The sequence below is a fragment of the Chroicocephalus ridibundus genome, chromosome 5, assembly GCF_963924245.1.
Source record: "Chroicocephalus ridibundus chromosome 5, bChrRid1.1, whole genome shotgun sequence".
Taxonomy (NCBI): Eukaryota; Metazoa; Chordata; class Aves; order Charadriiformes; family Laridae; genus Chroicocephalus; species Chroicocephalus ridibundus.
In genome coordinates, this window is record NC_086288.1 from 23,157,592 (window position 1) to 23,177,863 (window position 20,272).

The following is a 20,272-nucleotide window of genomic DNA, read 5'->3' on the forward strand; positions in this document are numbered from 1 at the left end:
CACTTCTGGTAAGATTTCAGAACTTGCATCTTTAGAGAGAAAAAACATGTCCAAAATGAATTGATTTAAATGTTCAGATGTACAATTGTAACAGTCTTTCTGCATTATTTGCCCTTAATGAGAACAAACTGTCATTGGCACAGTTTCCAGGCAACTGCCAAGGAAGGCTTAACCTTACATAGGGGTCTCGCAAACCACACATTATGCTAGGTAAAGGATGTCTTTGCAATGAAACTAGCTCAAGAGATCACGTAGAAACTGTTTATTTAATCTTATTTTTAATTAGCATTTTGCCTGATTTTATGGGTAATTATTTTTCTCTCGGAGACTTGCTTTCCTTAACTAGTAGAATCAAGTAAAACATCATATTTTTCACATTCTGTTTATAATATTTAATAAGCCAAGCAGCACTCTAGGCTACAGTGGTTACTATGGGGTCATTTGGAAAGATTTTGACAGTTCGAGAGTGTTCCCTCATAATGAAAATGGGAAGAGCAGTAAGCAAAGTATGATGGGCAATTTTAGAGGCTTCCATAGAGACTGGAGCCTCATTATGCATCATGCATACTGCAAATGCCCATCTCTTAACAGACTACAGCCTGAATAAGTAAGAGATTGACAGAGAAATGAGGGTATAGTGATGAGTGACACAACTTGCAACAGGCTACTTTCCTCCCAAGTCCCAAACAGCATCTCATGAACTGAGGGAAGTTTCAAAGATTAATCCAGTCTGGCAGTGAGTGAAATTACTTTTCGCTTATTTAACGAAAAAGCATATATGTGGTATTGAATGTTACTGTGCTTCACGTTTGGCAGCATCTTAAATCAATTTTTGTGGTTATATTAGAATTTGATCATCAACATGTTTTCTGTCCATGCTTCTAAATGGTGCTTGATGACTAAATTGGCAAATAACTTGAACCTTTCTTTGGCAATTCACTAAAGTTTACATTTTCTCATCACAACACTGTTCGTTTTGAAAGCTCTTATTACTTGGTGTAAAGAGCTGATAAAGCGATAAAATAGCATGCAGTGAACAAACCCTAGCTGCTTTTCACAACCACAGCCTAAGGGCAGCTCACCCAACTCTGCCCAGCGTGCTTTGAGCTTGATGCAAACCCACTGGGTCATCAGGGGAGAGGTACGCACACTGGCTGTCACCAGTGGTAACAGGTATCATTTCACTGAGCCAGGAAGGTGCCATTTCTCTTGGTGGGTACTTTGGTTGAAAACAGGGCACACCGGAATGGGGAAGCTCTCTGGAACGTGACCGCAGCACCCCTTCTTATGCCAGTGGGTTCCAAAATTAAAAATTTGGTGAAATACCTTCCATTCTTGGTGATCAAAGTGAGCCTGAATGTGCCCCTGAATTTTTGTGCTGGTAGTGGGAATGTGGAGAGTGTTCTCATGCAAGGTGGCACCCTTTCTGTCTGCCAAGGATCATCTGGTCCCCAAAGCCCTGGCTGAGGTCTGCCATCAAGCCACTGTAAGCAAAGGCAAGCAGGGTAACTGGTGGGCTATTTAATATTCCAAAGTAGAAATCACCAACAGCACCAGCAAATGCTCCAGTATGTTTTCTTACCCAGTTCTCTCAGCCTCCAGGGGATGTGGAGGAAAAGTGGATAAAGGTTTAAGAGAAGATATTCTTGTTGACAGTCACAGTTAAGTTATGCTAATTGACATGCTTTTCTATCAAGAGAAAAATTTCTGATGGCAACAAGCCCCCCAACACCTGAAGCCAGAGCTGCCCCACTCTCTTGATCTCGGCAGAGTTGGGCTTTGCTGTCTTACCTCTGCCAATACACAGACATGATGTCTTTTTTCTTCTAGCAAAAGAAATTCATGTAAGGCCTGCACAGTGTGGCCTGAAGTGAGAAAGAGATTTGTCATTTTTTTGACAATAATTCACATCGACTCCAAAACAAATGTACTTCTGAGCAGTGACTCTGTGAACAATAAAGCAAACACTCTCAACTACCTACCAGCCCATCCATCTTTTTAAATCATGTCAGCACACTTCAAATTGTTCACCAAGTTTTATTGTTTCATAGAGAAGGAAATAATTTGTGGTAAAACACACCGAGCCATTGAACTTTGCAATTGTTTATTACTTGGTCTTGATTTCTTGCACATTGCTGCTTCATCATTTACCTGTCATTTGTTTTGGATGACATGGTTTATCCTCTCTTCATAGCTATCTAGATTGCTTAGGTAAATTTGTAAGTTGAACTGCTTAGCCTTTCTGTTTGTAATAGCATCCGCCTACTGTCTGTAAAATTTGCAATGGTGCTGGGTGTGCGATTTTGTTGTAGGCTAGGTGTGAATACCTCGTTCTATCAAGAAAATCACGTTTACGCAGCCTGGTGTGAAGCTTGCTGGCAAGGAGAAGAGTCAGGCTTTCATTTGAACTGGAAGGCTGATGAACAGACGTTTTAGAAAGTGAGAAGATACAGACAATGTAGCAGATGGATACAAAGCAGTCGACATGGCAGGTAAGGTAGGATTTGTGCTATAAGCAACATCTTATGGTGCTGCTCAGATATGGGTCATTTCTGTGACATGAGGGAGAGAGGTGACTGCATCTCAGCTAAGTCTGCTGTTATTTCTCCCGTGTTGTTATTGTTGTTATAAATGAGTGCCCTAATTAGAACCGAAGGAATTTATGGGCAGAATTGAAAATGCGGTTACTATAGTTACCAGGTGCTCCAGCTCAGTCAGGAAATGTCGCTAATATAATGGTAGCCCAAGGGTAAACACATGAGGTAAATGATGAACAAGCGCCCCTGCTCAAGCAGAGAATTTTTTTCTGCACGCTTTGTTTGGTGGCTTGTTTGGCAAACTAACATCTACCACTACAATTCCTTTTCTATCCTTCTCTTTTTTCCAATGGATGGGTTTTGGTTAGACCATAAGGAGCTCTGGGGAAAAGAAAGTGCAAAAACTAAGTAGCATTTAGAGCAAGGATAAATACCTGTTTACCTGTCTTTCAGTCCCTCCCCACTCCTCTGTATGTAGGCTAGAGAGCAAGGTGAACTATGTGTATTTCCACCAGTTCAGAAACAGAACTTTTGTTGTGTTTGTATTTTTTCCTCTCCAGACCCTAATTCCAGCAGTGGCCCTCGATGTCCATCTCAGCCTGTGGACAGGGAAGGAGGAGAATGAGCAGGGACCCTGTCAGCTCTGCCCTCGCATCGCTTGGCTGAGACGGGGGACGAGGGACATCTCAGTGCCTTGCTGGCTGCTAACATTAGCTGCCAGATGTGGGAGAATTCAATGAGGAAAATGGCATTCCAGAGGGATCAAGCCCCACAGGTTATTGGAGTGACCTCTTGCGTGGTGCTGCCTATAGGCAGGATCTACATAGGTAATTCCATTTTTTACAGGGAAAAGAAGAATAGTGAAGTCAGATTAATTCCTGCCGCAATTTCTCTGAAGTCAACAAGGTGACACTACTGATGGCTTTGACTTAGATTTTTCAGTCCTGAGTAATTACCTGGCCTTTTAGAAAAAACACAGGAGGAGAGAGAAAATCTGAACAGCTGCTGCTAAAGGAGCTGATCTGATCCCCATCACCTTAAACAGTGCTGACCACGAGTTGCTCTCTGGTTTTGGAGGAGTCATGTAAGAGCAAAAGGGTGCCTGAAGTCACTATATCCTGCTCAACCAGAGATAAACTGCAGTTATACTTAGCAGTATCCAGCATGTTGCCTCCTTCTGCTTATTGATGGAGATTGCAAAATGATTGCTCTGTGGTTCCTTATGTGAGCGCAGGGCCGGACTCTGGTGGAGTATAGAACAGCAGAGCCACAGCTGTGGCAATGAGCGTTAGCACTGTCACTGGCCATGCACGCTCCAGCTCTTCTTTAGGGATCAATTCAGGCTTTCTGAAACCAGAGAGTGTTGCTTATCCAGTTTAGTCTCAGATACCTTGTTGAGGTGCTTTAATCAGACACCATAACCTCTGTCTCAAGTCCTAGAGAGACAGGAGCTCCAGAGAACAGTTCATTTCCCCTAAGGTCTGCAGCCTGGCATCCCTGCCTCTCCCTTGGCCGAAGATGCAAAAAGGCTTTGAATGTGATTGCTTCAGCTAGGATCTCAGTCACAGTCATTGCTGTCTTGATGAATTTGGCCATTCCAAATGGCTTAAATTACTTTGGATGATGGTTTTGCTTCATTAGCAAGGTGACGTATCAGCTCTGTCACAAGCCTTCCTGCAGGAGGAGTAGGTGTGCTGAGGTGCAGTGTCTGGGCTTCAAAAGTAGCGTTGCTTTATGAAATGAACCAAAGTGCACGTGAGAAGGCACCTGATTAGGCACTGCCTCATTTCTACAAACACTTTCCTTTCCACCCAGAGCTTTTTGGAGTGCCGTGCCAGCACCAAATGTTGTTGAATCAGGTTCTCAGTGGAAGCAGCCAGGCAGAAATTGTGCATGGATCTACGTCTGCATGTGAGCTGCTGCTCTGCTACAGGCATCACTGTGGCTGCACAGGGCTCATCTGCTGTATCCTGCCCCCCTGTGCAGAGGAGAATACTGAGCTTATCCTCTCAGAAGACGGTCCTTCACTAACCGTCCTGGGGTGTGAGTAGCCACCTCGTGGTCTGTTGTTACAGTCTAGCTGCTGTTCCTTGTCATCTGATGTTTGCAGTGAGGCACAGGTTGTTCATTGCAGCTTGTCTTTTCCTGCAGTGGGCCTACCACAGCTCGCCCAAATGGGAGAAATGAAAAATATCTAGAAAAAAGACTTAAAAAATGACTAGGAAAGGAGGGGAGGGAGCAAACAGGTGAGATATGCACTAGTGATGAGGATGAGGTTGGTTATACTTTTCTTGTGATGCAAGAGATACCTGTGAAATTGAGAAGTCTCAAAGATGCCCGTTGCTGTAGTGGCATTACTTACACCACTGGCCTGACCTAGTACAGCATGTTTCCTTCTCTTTGATTTGAGAAACTGAGGAAAGCTTCAGCCTCTTGTGAGGTTGGGTTTGTCAGCGTGGCATTGCTGGGCTGGAAAATCATAGCTTGGATGGGACAGAGAGAAACAGTGACCATTAAATCAGATGTTTCCCTGGTCAGTGAAAGGGCTCCAAGAAGTAAGCAAAACAAAGACTTTTGTGCTTCAGCCGGATTTCAGGATTTGTCTTCTCTGGACCTGTTTTTTGTTTGATCTCTGTATGGCTTAAGAAACAGCATGAGAATCCCATCCTACTCACCTCTCTGTCTCTCTCCTCTGTGTACCCCCTACCCTGTTGCTGTAGTAGTCAAGTGCTTCACAGCTTATATGTATATTTGAATTTGTGGTCAGGTTAAATATTAAATGTTTTCCCCCAAAGCCAGAGTAAAGGAAATCTGAGTCTATTTTACTTTGGGTTTTGAGGTTTGCATATTTTAAAATGCACACCGAATAGTTAATTTTACTAAAAAAAAATGTTATTTCAATCTGACAAAAAAACCAGCATCACTTCCTTTTGCAAAATCTTGACATTGACTCTTTTGAACTTCTCAGGATCTTGAATCTGTATGAATCCAGCAGCATTGACACACGTATTTTTGGGAGGGATAGTGTGTGTGTGTGGGGGGGAGTTCTTTAAAAATGTTCAAACAGAGAAATCGTGCTTGGCTGCAGGAATCCTCAGCAATCTGTACCCTTGTGACAGCACCGGAGAAATCCCATCTTCCTCACCTCATTAAGACCAAGGGCAACTGCTGTGTGCTGAATCTCTGAAAAAATGTGAAACCTGTTGCTTTAGACTCCCCTTTCTTTGCTAAGTTGAATACATAGATTTCCCCCCTCCATAAATTATTACTGTGTTAAAGATACTCTAATCATAATGCTGGTTTTCTTTTTGCTGCAAGAATACAGCACGCAGCCTTTGCCTGGTGGTAAGTTTCTCCCTAATTGCCTAGGCTAGTTCCACTGTTTGAATTTTGGATTGGGCAGGTGGCGTGAGCCAATTTTTTATGCTTTGGGGATTTAGAGAGGCCCAGCTGCCAGACTGTGGGTGAGCTGTGAAAACTCTCTTCTGTAGACCTTTGCTATTTATCTTGGCCACATCTTTAATGCCAAAAGAGTCCAGGAGCACCTAGCTCTCCCGTGGTCTATCAGCCTTGAAATAGTGCTGTGGCTCAGACTGCAGACCCAACAGAAGCAATTTTTTCTGTACAGTTTCTATACATTTTGCTCTTGCAGAATTTTTTTGGAAGTGCAGTTGATGTGACAGCCTGAACAGCAGTCTGTCTGTCTATTTTCCCTCTTTGGAAGGCAAAATCCAAGAGCCGTTCAGTCCTTCAGGACCCAAAAAACGGGTTTTTGCTCCAATAGCTGAACTGGTATTATAATACCATGGAGATGGGTTACTATTAGAAGTCAGGAAGGCAGATTTGCAGCCTGCCAGGTTTTCTGGGTTAGCATGGAGTATAGGCTGACAAGCCTGATAACTAAGATTGGATAAGTACATACCTCATTTTCACACCTCATGTTAGCACCAGGATAAACAAACCTGATTTTGAAAAACAATAAAGCTAGCTGGGAAATGATCTCCCAGCTCTAAAAATGTTCAGGATGCCAACACTTTGTCACTTGATCTCAGCTGGAGCTAAGAATACTGCAAAGTCCTCCCTTACATCTCCTAACATCTGCTTTTTCTCACATGGTTTGGGCCACATGGATTATTCAGCTGAAAGATGGAGTTGCTGCGAGTGGTGTTTTCAAAATCAAGCCAGTTCATGCCGTAGACATACTTAAAGATCAGTGATTTTGAAAACCACTGTACCTCAGGGATCTGGTTGTTTGGACACACAGAATGACCTGGATAGAGCCAAGAGTTGTGCAGGGCTCCTGCACACATGGTAAGGACCTTGTGCACCAAAACGCAAAGCTGTTGTGAGATTAAAGAACGACGCTCTTCCTTGCCTTCCTTCTGAAAGTTTCTTGAAGAAATGAGATCAGGCACACTGAACTGTCTTTTTTTCAGTCTCCCTCCTTTAGTATATAACTTTTGAATTCTTTTGCCACTTTAACTGAATTTAACACAAGGGTGCGCAGAAGTAATTAAGCTCCTATGAGAAAGGATGGTCAGATGTCAAGAGACTGAGATCCAATATTGCTCCCACCAAAAGGACACCACTGATTGCAGTGAAACAACATGGTATAGCAGCATCCTGACAGTAAGAAAACTTACATCTTATTAGACATCAGTGAAGCCAGCCAACAGAGTGGAACTATGTGGGAATACAGGTTTTCAGTGATGTTGCTTCTCATTGAATGACTCACAGAAGAGATAATTTAAAAAAAAGAAAAAACATCTTAACTAAATTAATACTATATGTCACCTGTGACAATACAATAACTATGAAGTAATACACTTGAGTGAAGTATGAAACCAGGCATTCACTTAAGGATGCATCATTAAATTTCTTCTGAAACAAACTTTTTTTTTTTTTTAGTTAAATGCAGTTTTATAAAGAACTTCATAGGTTTGTGGGAACGTCTTCAGCATGCGTGTCATTCTGCTTAATTCCATTCCTTAGGAATACCCCCAGTATCAATACAGGCTGGAGGATGACGGGATTGAAAGCTGCCCTGCAGAGAAGGACTTGGGGGTACTGATGGATGAAAAGCTGGACATGAGCCAGCAATGTGCACTTGCAGCCCAAGAAGCCAACCGTACCCTGGGCCACATCAAAAAAAGCGTGGCCAGCAGGTCGAGGGAGATGATTCACCCCCTCTACTCCGCTCTTGTGGGACCCCACCTGGAGTACAAGAAAATACAAGAAAGATATGGACCTGTTGGAACAGGTCCAGAGGAGGGCCATGAAGATGATCAGAGGGCTGAAGCACCTCTCTTAGGAGGAAAGGCTGACAGAGTTGATGTTGTTCAGCCTGGAGAAGAGAAGGCTCTATGGAGACCTTATTGCAGCCTTTCAGTCCTTAAAGGGGCCTTATAAGCAAGATGGGAAGAAACTTTTTGGTAGGGCCTGATACGATAGGAAAGGCTTTGTGGTTTTAATGGGGTAATGGTTTTAAACTAGAAGAGGGTAGATTTAGACTAGCTATAAGGAAGAAACTTTTTACGGTGAGGGTGGTGAAACACTGGAACAGGTTTCCCAGAGAGGTGGTAGATGCCCCATCCCCAGAAACATTCAAGGTCAGGTTGGTCGGGGCTCTGTGCAATCTGATCTAGTTGAAGATGTCCCTGGTCATTGCAGGGGATTGGACTAGATGACCTTTGAAGTCCCTTCCAATCCAAACTATTCTATGATTCTGTAACAATAATGTGCTATTTACCAGTGGAGAAAAAAAATATTATATTTAAGGGATATGAGATGTACACTTAGCTGAAAGGTGTTAAAATTGTATTAGTCATCATTTCCTTGATTCTTCTATTCCTTGAATGCTTAATATATTTTTCTGATGGTGATCCTATATATGCCATACTGACTGTCACATATCTAAAGTGTGATTAGCAATTGCTCATGGATCTATAGGAATTGTCATGAATAGTGCGAGCTTAGTGGAATGATGCATCTTATCCACGTACTTCTAAACTGATGTCATGCACAGCTTCCAAATCTAATCTGAAATCTGGTCTCAACTTCCTCTTTCTCATCTATGTCACCCTCTCAAATGCAGCTGCATGACTTGTGAAATGAAGGTTAAATACACCAAAATATTTCAGTTTCTGTTTGTTAGGATCACTGACTGCTTAGAGTCCTCTGTAAGCATGAGCTGGTGGTGTCTAGCTATATCAGGTTGTGCAGTTACTCCTTGGAACCAGCAGCAGTAAACTTTCCCCCTATGTCTGCAAATTGGATTAAAATGCAGCAATATAAAGGCATCTAAATTAGCATGATAGCAGACAAAACAGCAGTATCTCTTTAACATGTTACTCACCTTGTTTGGAAAGGGAGGAACTGTGAAAGGACGGGTAACCACCATCTAGAGGTATGAGTTTTTCAGTTAAAGTTGTGTTTTGGAGTGGCGTTGGATGGGTAGGACACTATAGGATGGTGATCCTTAAAGAACGGGACATCTTTTCAAAGATTTGAGTTGGAAAAAGTAAATGGTGGATGGCATCTGAGGAAGCAAGCCCTGTCAGAACTTCCACCAGCTGTGGGCTACAGCTGCGCTAGTCGATTAAACAGTAGCAGAGTGTGGGTTTTGGTTCTCAGGCCAGCTGGCAGGACTTGACCTTGTCCACACTGTTAAATTCCTTCAGCTGAGCTGCTTGCCTACATGGAAACTGCTGTTGGATGTAGTTCCTGGGCTGTGCTAATGGCAGAATTTGGGAAATGACTTGTTGGCATAGGCCGAAGCATGCTGGAGCTGATCTGCAGATGTAGTGGAGCCGACCCAGAAGTGGTTTCTGGCACTGTGTTTTTCACATGTGCAGCTTCAGCCCGTCTGTTTGCCTCTGGATACTTGTATTTACTCTACCAGTTTGTTATTTGAGAGTTCAGAATTATCATATACGCAGAAATTTGGTGTGAGAAGCACTTAGAGTTTGAAAGTACCTTAAACTCTTCCTTGACTTTCTGAACTTGACTTAGGCAAATCCTCGTTAGCCCTGTGAACGACTTGAGATGCCAGTGGAGCTCGGAAGTTGGTTTGCAATGGTGACAACTCCTACTTTGCGAGTAGGACTTGTGTCACTGAGCTGTGACCCTTCGGACCTGGCAGCTCCTTTGTCATCAGGAGAAGGCAAGCGCTTTACAAAAACTTACAGGTAGTGTGGAAGAGCATCATTAAGCAGACAGTTTCTGGTTGCCCCAGTCAAACAGTTGTCTTTCAAGACGTGTCCTAGATTTTAACCTATTGAACAAGAACACAGCAAATCAAATGGAAAACACATGGTTCACTGCTCTCAGTTTTGATAGCATCGGGAAGGTCAATCAAAGATTAATGGGTGTAACTATTTTCTAAGCCTATCTATAATGCTTTTAGCTCAGTTTCCAAAGGAAACGGGGCGTATGAAGTAATCCTCTTCTGGTTTTTTCCTTCCCAGTAATTCTTACTCTGAACAAATCTGACAAGTATGTCAATTCTTACAAGTTCTGTCTAGCCAAGTACAGGAGAGGGTTTCTGTCAGTGTCCTCAGTGAGGAAAGATGGTGTTTAAGCTCAGCAAAAGACAAGCAGAGATTGCACAAGAAAGAGCACTTCTATAAACACCACAGCTGAAGGAAGAGCTTCATCCTGAGTTTTCTTCTTCAACAATGGAGACCTATAAGAAAGCAGGGATCAAAAACTGCCTTTCAGGTACTCTCCATCACACCTCCATCTTTATTCCAGAGGAAACACTTTGCAAATGGGACAAAGTAAATAAAAGCTATTTGTGAAGGTGAGGGCTGGTGTTCGCAATTCTGCCTTGGCAGGTAAGAGCAGTAGTTGCTAGAAAAGGAGGGTGGCATTGTCAGGCTTTGCTATCTAGAGGTATCACTGCTCGACACAGCAAGCTGCAAAGAGATCCAGCTGCCCGGTCTGGCAAAACACTGCGTTCAGAAAACTGTGCATGCTGCAACTTGTTTGCAGACATGAACAGAGACATGTGTTTTGCCCAGAATGGGAGATTCTAAGACACCATTTTGTAATGTGCCGTGTAATTTCTGTGACTTTTTGCATTTCATTTAGAATAACAGCTTAAATGCAAGGCCAGGGTAACAGAGCTGCTTGCAAAACCTTGGTTAGGTTTCAGGAAGGTAGAAAGCAGTATCACAGAATCTTTATGGCTGGAAAGGACCCTTAAGATCATTGAGTCCAACCAAACAACCTACAATCTCTGCCACTAGAGCATGCCCTGAAGTGCCACATCTAGACATTTCTTAAACACCTCCAGGGATGGTGACTCAACCACCTCCCTGGGCAGGCTGTTCCAGTGCCTGACCACTCTTTCAGTAAAGTAATTCTTCCTAATATCTAATGTAAACCTCCCCTGCTGCCACTTCACACCATTTCCTCTGGTCCTGTCATTATTCTCTTGGGAGAAGAGGCCAACACCCACCTCTCTACAGCCTCCTTTCAGGTAGTTGTAGAGGGCAATGAGGTCTCTCCTCAGCCTCCTCCAAGCTAAACATGCCCAGCTCCCTCAGCCTCTGCTCGTATGACCTGGTCTCCAGACCCCTCACCAGCCTGGTAGCTCTCCTCTGGACACGCTCCAGCCCTTCTATGTCCCTCTTGTACAGAGGGGCCCAGAACTGAACACAGTATTCGAGGTGAGGCCTCACCAGTGCCGAGTACAGAGTAGTCAGAGGTATGGCTTGTTTTCAAACTTTTTCTAAATTTTTTCTTCTTTTATTCCTTTCAGTATGTGTCTCAGCTTTCTCAGTGTCTCCCAACCATCTTCCCTTTCTCCCTTTTTCTGTGAACTTCTTTGCAGCTGACTTTGTGGTTTTTCTTCTCTCTTTTTCTCTCTGTTACTTTGTTATTCCAGGTAAATCTCATTTATCTGCTTTGAGCCTTCTCGCTCCATTTAACTCTTTCCTGAGACTTTTCCTTCTCTTTTTTTCCCCCCTGTCTGTATTTTGTCACCTTTGTTTCTGCCGGTGCTGCCTGAATTCAAATGCTGTGACTCAAGCAGACAGCAGGCTTCCCTGGGTACTGAAGAGACCCTTCATTTGATGGGGATCAATTAAAGACCAAGCCTGAGCATCTGTATTCTAACTGAAACAACGTTGCATCTTTCCCTGACCATGGCCTGACTTTCCTGCAGCCCTAAGGGGTGTGGAGAATTGGGTGCTGTTAGAACCAGTGGTCTTTAACTGGAAATAGCAGAGCTGCACTCTGGCAGAACAGAACTATGGCTGCCCGGTGTCATTTGACACCCGCATGTTGTATTTGTAGGATGGTGAAACCAGGAATGCTAACGGCGCACACTTCCAAGAGACACAATGGAAATGAGCGTGTGCTCTCAGCTATTTCAGTTTGCTATTATTTTGGACCATTGGCTATGAATGAAGTTCAAGCCAAATTGAACACAAATCACCTAAAACTGCATGTAAAAGGTCTCAGATAAAATTAGCAATAGAACCGCTGGCCTCATGCAGTTTAAGTGAGCCATCACTGCATATCTGCCCCTAAATGTCAATACTGTTCTTTCTGCCTCCGTGCTGCTTTACATTTGAGAGCACACAGCCTTGGCAATGCTTGATTGCCACCGTACGCTCAAACACTGGTTATATGGATTGCCTTCTTGTATGAGATTTTGTGAGCACGCCAAGTGACTGCTGAAGTTTAATAGGACTTGTGACAGTGGGGACTGATGTTTATTCTGCCTCCAACGGCATGGCACGCAGGTAGCAATGGGGAGGCTCTTCTACGTTGTCCTTCAGGTGACCTTTCTCCTTCACACAGGAGGAAGGCGTGTTCCACTGACTACTCATCAGCAACGCAGGAGGGCTCTGAAATTACAGGCATCAGCCACAGGGACTCCATTTCAACCAATTTCTGGATGTGGGGGGGAAAGGACAGTAAAGAGAAATGCAGGAGTTCATATAGGAAATGTTAGAGGACTAGATGCCTTCTGTTCCAGACCTTGGAGCTGTGTGACTTTGTGTGTCTGTCAGTAATCAGGAACTTCAGGAAAGAGACCCTTCTCTCTAACTGTGCCTCTAATTTTCTTTAACTGAGGAAATGGTTCTTTTTGTGGACATTTCTCTCTGTTGGGCACCTTAATGGCAGCAAAGGCTGCTTTGGGCATCTTGTGCAGCACTTGAATGAGTGGGAGGAGAATTGCCTCTGGCTGCATGGCATTTATTCATTGCCTCCTCCTTGAGAGGGAGGTTAGTGTATCACAGCATGATTAAGGGCAACAAGAATCTTGCCCTAAATCAGAGAAAGCTTAGTAAGAAATTAAAATTGACTTCCTCATGCCACATATATTTGTTTTCTTTCTGCTGTCTTTCCCCCAACACGGAGCTGTAGCGTTGTTGGCACGTACAATCTAATGGGTACACCAGGGCCAGCAGCATGATGGATTTTAATGTCACAGAGAGAGTACTGAGTGAAGCACATAGAGAGAAAAAAAAAAAAGAGAGAAAAGATCTTTAGATTTCATTGCACAAATAAATGTCAGAATGAAACAGGTCTGGCATGACTTCAGCTCCCTGCTACCCAAAGTCAATCACACTGAAATGCTCATATAAGCAAGAAATACTGTACTGCTCTGGCACGGGTGAACTATGGGGTCTAGAACAAACCTTGTTGACCACTTAAATGCCGCTTAAAACTTAAGCATAGGTGTAGTAGCACTTCTGTGGCATCTGGGACTTTCTACCCAGCCTTTTAGCAGGAGTAAACAGAACTGCAGGTTATCAAGCCTGGGCTGGAGGGGTGGGTCTGATGCTGTGCTGTGGGACCCCAGCTGAGGCTTCCCTCACCCCTTTTAAGTCCTGTGCATTGAACACAAGAGGTGTGTGTCTTACTGTGCCATCACTAGGTCTTGTGCTGGTGGTTTTGTGCTGCACAAGTCTGTATTTCCCAAGGTGAGCCCGGGCATTCCCAGCTCTTGCAGCCAGCACCTCCAAGAACCAAGAGCAGGAGCACATCTCTCAAAGGCAAGGCAAAGGTGACTTGGCACCTTGGTGTGATGCTGACTGAGATGGAGGTAAAGCTATGGCCATAGAGGAATTTAGCAATGTGTAATGAATTCAGATCATATATATGGCTGCCTCCAGATGTCCTGCTTGCAGTGATGCCATGTGACAGCAGCTCAGGTCAGCTCCGTTCAGGGAAGATTTAGCCTGGACTTACCTGTCTCAGGAAAAAAGCTATTAGTGTTTAATGGTTTTCACTGGAAATCCTATAAGTAGGAAAAAGCTGCGCTTGCTTTACTTTTTCCCTTTTCCCCACTACTTTCCACAGGCAGGTTCTTTTCTCAATTGGAGCAAAACACTACACCTTTAAGGAAAAAAAGTAAAAAAGTAAAAAAAAAAAAAAAGCAAGATTTAGAAGTATAAGAAAGTCTTTCTTTGCAAAATAAATTGCCTTTAAGACCCACCAAAAATATTGTTGGGCTTTTAGTTAGAATATTGCTTGTTACAGCACAGTCTCTTGTGATTGCAGAGTCTTTCCAGAATCTGCAGTTGTTGGAGGGCAGGTATCTAACAAACAGCAAAATATTCATTAAATACCTTGGCAAGGGTACACTTGTGGCCAGGTCTAGATCCCGAAGTTATTTTTTTCCTTCATTAGTTCCTCCATTTCTGCAGGCATTACAAGGAGGTTTAGCACATCCACCTTGGTCTGGAAATAGTCTAATCTTTATTTGGCAAAATGATAGTTTAAAACTAGAAACTAGCCTAAGAGGCATCCTGTCAATTGAACAAATAATCATAACAGTTTCTCTGTCTTCTGGAAGGTTTTTCTTATTTAAAAAATAATAATAAAAAAGCTGAAAGCAAGCACTGAATCTTTGTGTAACCCAGTGAGCGCACAGACAATAAAATTGCTTTATATGTGTCCCTCTCTTACCCTTATCTTTCTTCAAAGTATCAAAAGAGGAAGGCAATAAAAACAAATACTTTATAGCATGGTAACCTCTGAACTGCACAGTTTTAAATGGGTCGCCATATAATCTAACAGAGTATGATGGTGCTGCGTCCCTCACTGATGCCAAGCTGAAATGTGAGTGCTGTGTCCTCTGCGTAGCTTTTGAGCTGCAACTTGAAAATTTGGTTTAGTTAATGTGGTACAGATGTCTGGAGTTACTTGTATGGCGATGCCCTAAGGGCTTGTTTCAATTAAAATACTACAGTATAAAATCAAATCATTAACTGTTTGGGATGGAAATCCCAGCTCCTCAATAGTTCATTACTACAGAACCTTAATGTAGAACAGAACTGTATGAATACTATGGTTATTTTTTCACAGGCCAAAAAAAGGGAAAAAAGGTAATTAAAACCTCTGGTTGTTCTCATTGAAAGACAAGACAACCCCAGTGTGCCAGAAGAATTTTATTTGACCTAAATCACTGAAGTTTTGAGTTTTAAAAATAACATTTATCTTGAAATTTAAATTCTATCTGCAGTGATAAGAAGCGTTGAGTGGAAAACAACCTCCTGACTCTTTTCAAATATACCTAAACAAATTGGGCACCTTGGCTATATGGGGCACCCAAGAAAGCCTGGCTCTTTTTAGGTAAAGCATGGTGTATCTCACAAGATATCCTTTCAAAAGTGATTGTGATCACCTGGTCATACTTAAGAAGTCATTCTTTTCTCAGTTTCTTAAACTATATGCTTCTTATTCTTGTTCTTTCCTTTGGAAGATAAATATCCACTAATAACTTGTACAGGCTGTATAGGCACAGAGCAATAGCTTCCCGTGAGGTCATGAAATCCTTCATAAAAGAGTTTGCCTCCAAGCCGCCTGCTGTGCTTTGCTGGGATTATTCTTTGCTGCCTGGGTGAGTTTCTGTAGCGTCATTGCTGCTGAATCCCTGGGTGCCTCAAACCTGGCACTCTAGGACGTGAGAGCTAAGGGGATATTCCCCACTCTTCTGGAAGCTGTTTTGGTGTGAAAAGAAATGGGCCAGATTTACCTATCTCCACTATTTTATGATTCTGTATATAGGAGAAGAGGTTGTTGATAGCACAGCTAAAGAGAAAAATACGTTCCTCAGTAGTGCAGCCTTTCAGCATCAGGCAAGAGTAGAATTGAGGACATTTCCAGGGACTCGCTAACAACTTACCTTTGGGGAGAGACGTGTTATGCCCACACTGCTGTTCCTGCTGTGGAGAAACTTTTGGGCTTGATTTTTTTTTTAACCTGAGTTTGGACAAAAACTACTCTGGCATAAACCTCAACCTGGAAGGAATTTTGGTCGTGGTCCCTTATGTTTCTTACATCTCCCTCAGAACTTTTAGCAGAGTTGTCAGCTGCTTACATGGCAAAAAGTAGAAAGTCAGGACATGACAGAGCTTGGTTTGCATCTGATCTTAGGTCTCTCTTTCTTTTCTGGTAATGAAAGTCAGTGAGTTTTCACAAGTCTTTGGTTTCATCGAGTGATTCTCAGTGCTCTGAGATGCAGCCTTCAAACTAGTAATCCGCTAGCAGTTTGTTCAGGTTCAATTTGCCCCCCAGATGCAGCTCTAGCAATGTCTTTTTTGCGTTTGCTTTGGTAACAAGATGGTATCTTTGCCTGTGAAAAACAATCTGGAAACTTTCCAGCATGGTAGCGCAGAAAGGAATCAAATTCATGGTCGGTACTTACAGGCAAGTGTCAGTAGAGCAACCTATGTCTCACTGATAGCAAATGAAAGGTAAATATTGTGAGTGATGGGGTTGTTCAAAGGGCCAAAATGAAGCTTTGCTCTGACTTTCCAACATACCTTAATTTCCAGGCAGAGAAAACCTTTGCCCACCTTGAGACATGCACCAAGAGCAGCTTAGGAAACTGGAAGGAAAGACATCCTCAGAACTGCGGTTTTGTCATTCGTAGGTCCATTCCACGAAGAGGAGCAGTAATCAGAAGGTGCTGCTGCTGTTTGATGGGATGGCTTGACTGTAAGCATCTTATTCCTGCCGTTGCTGGGTCCAATGACGATCCATAGTTGTTAGGGTCTTGCAAAGTTCTTCCAGCAGCAGCAGAGCAGTCTGAATCTTTTTTAAAGGAGATGTGATAGAGTAATGGCATCTTTGTTCGGCATGTGTCTGTGGAACAGATTGCTTCTGGAACCAGATCATTTCATTTACTTGCTTTCAGTGCATGTTCTGATCTCTTTAAAATGGGCACTATAATGCTGTCTCATTATGCACAGACTTTATGGGAGAGGTTCAGTAATCATTATGAAAAGGTCAGATGCTTCTGTGAAGGGCACCTATAAATGAGTCTATAAATAAATAGTCTGGAAGCCTTTAGGAGAGGCTAACAACTTATTTATCTTTTATCCTGCTGGTTGCAGGGGATGTATAAAACCACTAGTATGCTGCTAATTAGTTTAATGCTCAAGTTTTGGTTTGGGGGCACTGAGACGCTGCTGGGTGTAGCAATTGGCTTGATATGAGGCCTGACCAGCGCTGAGCTCACACCTATGCAGGGTACGGCTCCATGAGATCTGTGCTAAGCCTGGCTGGGGACCGCATTTCTTAATTGGGAAACGTGTGTGTTTTATTGAGATGATGCTAGCTGCAAAATATATCCTCAGGAACAATGTGGCACCGCTTATTTCCACTAGGCTTAGGGGAGAAGAGCTACTGTTAGTAATGCTTTTTATTGACTAGTCTGAGTGCTGCTGGTTGTTTGGGTAGCGTTCAATAGTAGTGTTGTGTCTCGACTTGAAATGCTCAGTAGTCTATCAAGAAGGTGGTTTCACTTCACACTTTAGTGGTGTTTAAGGCAGGTAGTAAGAAATACCTCATTTGCTTTGAGGTCGTTCCACTTTTTATGGGGGAAGACACTCCTGATCTGCCTGTATACCAATGGGATGGTTACTTTCATTTGCCATTGGCCTGCGCAACGGGTTTTGGCTGCAACGGAAATGGCTGGGTGAAGCACAAAGGCAGTCCCAGTTCTGAGGGATGGCAAGAGACAGGGGAAGTCTTGGGGCAACTGGGGGGATGCCTGTGTGAAAGGCTTCAGGTTCTACAGACTGTCAGTGCCTGAATTGATACAGTTGTATGTATGAATTCAGCAACGTGGGAGCTTTTCCATTGGCACATCCAGTAGAGCAGCTTTATTCTGTGTAAGATACAGCAACATACTGGACTCCTCATTTTGCTAGAAAAGCATAGGACTGAGAAAAGCCTAAGTTTGGGCCCCAGCTAGCTAGGCAGTGCCCACTCCGTGTTGCCTTTCAATGAGATAAAGGACTCCATCTTCAGAGTGACTTGGTTGTTTGACCTCTTACTTTTTTCCTAGAGGCTTTCCCCTTCTTCCCTGATTTTTTTTTTCCCCATGAATCCTTTTCTCACAAGGGACCTCTCCATTTTACTTCATGCTAGCCTTCTGAGAAGAGTTCAGACATGTATGATGAGTTTGGACAAGCCAAAGAAGAGCATGGATGGATATTTTCTGGATAAATAGTTCACCGGGTTCACTAGAAGCTTACAGCAATCCTCTCTTTGTCACATGGATGTAGCCTGTTTCTCCTGGGGCTTATTCTTAGTCCAGAGCAAGAAGGTAAATTCTCTTTGCAACTTCAATCACCACTGAGGAGTATTGGATCTTCCCTGAAAGGAAACAACATATTTTTGCAAGCAAAGAAACAAAATGCCCTGATGACCGCTGGAATAGACTTTCCTTTCAAGCAGAACAAAATGGTTTTGTCAACCTGAGGCTGCTTTTCTTTAGGAATCTCTAATAATGGGGTTTATAGTCATTGCTAGCGGAAATATTGTCAGTTCTCCAGGCTCCATTTGCAGGCATTAGTATGTGTGTAAATGAGAGTTTTCCAGACCAAGCCTCACACCATATAAAAGTGTATGGAGCCAGGGCTAGATGGGACATAGCATTAGCTGGACTTTCATTCATGGTGTGTTATAGTTTTAGGGATCATTCACTCAAGCCACAATTTTTGCTATTTTTCATGCCCAGGTGCTCTTCTGGAAAATTTTCATCTAAAGATTTCATCTAAAGAACTACTGAGTTCTTTTTTTTTATATATATACATATTATTTTTTCCCCTAGTAAGCTAGTGAACTGAGAGCAATTTCCTCAACGTCTTCCCTGTGTGACATTTTTTTCCTGCAGTACTGGCAAGACACTTAATCACTCTTTGTTTATGTTTCCCCCTTTTGAAACAGGCATTGAAGTGTTGCCTCGCCGGGCAAATGTGTGAGAAGGATGAATGCAGTTGTACACGTGAAGAGGTCGGGTACTGGGAATACTGGGAATACTGAATACAGGAACGCTGACCATCAGCTCGGTATCTCACTCACTGCCCAAGCTGTGGCCTGGCCATGGGAGATGCCAAGCAGCTCCTACCAGCCAAGGTATTCCTACATAAATGGTAATATTTTTTTGTTTCAGGTTAGATGATGATGATCAACTTGGTGCTGGATGACAGTTATCCTTGCAGCCTTTTCATTTTTTTAAGAAAGATTTTTTTCACATTTGCTAAAGGAGAAGAAGTGGGGATATTCGTTCTACAAGTGCCTGTTCCAGACAAAATATTTAATCTCTATTTATATTCCTTCTTTCTACAACGGATGCTGTTATTTTAGTCTCATTATTCATAGACCTTTGGAGGATTAATTAAGAAATAATTGTGAACAGGTCAAATTTCTTATTTAAAGGTTCCAGATCAACAAGACAATGAATAAATAGGACAAACAGATTTAGCTAAGGCTTACAGTGTATTAACTTCATCTCATTTCTCATTAGTTTGGAATCGAGCTTGTCTTTTAGTCTGCTGGAGGTGCACTGTATATAAAAAACTGCTCTCAAAAGCAAGTTGGTAGTTTCTGAGATTTATATGTATTGATGGCTGAATGTGGCTCCCGCTTGTGTCATGACATTTCACACTGGCAAAGAAGAAAATTGCAGCATCTGTGCAGCATCACAAAATCCCTTGTCACCAGCCTTTTTTCTTCCACTGTTCAGCCTTTCTTTTCAGCCCTCCTGAGGACAGAGACATCTTTTCTTTTTCATGGCCTTGAACCTACTTGGGAAATAAACACTCTGTATACATAAAGGCTAATGTCTAACTGTTAATTTTATCCTACTCCTGTAAAAACTCTGCCTCTTAGACGTGGCTTTATGCTGTGCCCTCAGTCATGGTCAGAGGTTGTGCTCTTCCATGGTCTTGAACCAAGGTGTCAGTGCTGTAAAGGTTCAGTTCTGTGAATTAGCTGCTTAAGCTCTTTCTCAGGCCTGGAAATGAGGAATAAATATGTCACGTGTTTCTAAGAAGTGAAGCACACCTCTTTCTGTCTCTCTGCAAAGATCCTCACGTTTAAGAAAGCAAAGCAGACAATACTTGCATGTGTTTATGTTTTATTGAGATAGAAGTGACACCGCTCTTAAAAGCAGAGGTGCCGAGAGCAATTCAGGCTATTGATTTTTGACCCAAGTTCTTTTGTTCCAAGGAGAAGGTAATTCACCCTTACATTAAACTGTGGTTGCATTAGACATTGGAAATTTGTATAGCAAGGCGAAAAGGAATGACTGCCCTAAAACTTCATATAAGTCTGCGTTCTCTCTGGAAAAATCCCTGTTGTAGCTACGGAACTGGTGACATGTCATCAGCTCTGAGCAGAAATTGTCCCAAAAGGGAGTTCTTGTCACTTTTTCTTGCAAGCTTGCACCTTGGAAGAGAGCGGGTGGACACCAGTCACTG

At 42.8% G+C, this 20,272-nt stretch overlaps 1 long non-coding RNA gene across 1 annotated transcript; it reads left to right on the forward strand.

Moving 5' to 3' along the window:
• The first annotated feature begins 2,354 nt into the window (after positions 1-2,354).
• On the forward strand, positions 2,355-18,915 carry LOC134516663 (uncharacterized). Its single transcript, XR_010071391.1, has 3 exons — positions 2,355-2,492; positions 3,098-3,364; positions 18,738-18,915. It is a non-coding gene; the product is annotated as an uncharacterized LOC134516663 (long non-coding RNA).
• The last annotated feature ends 1,357 nt before the right edge of the window (positions 18,916-20,272 follow it).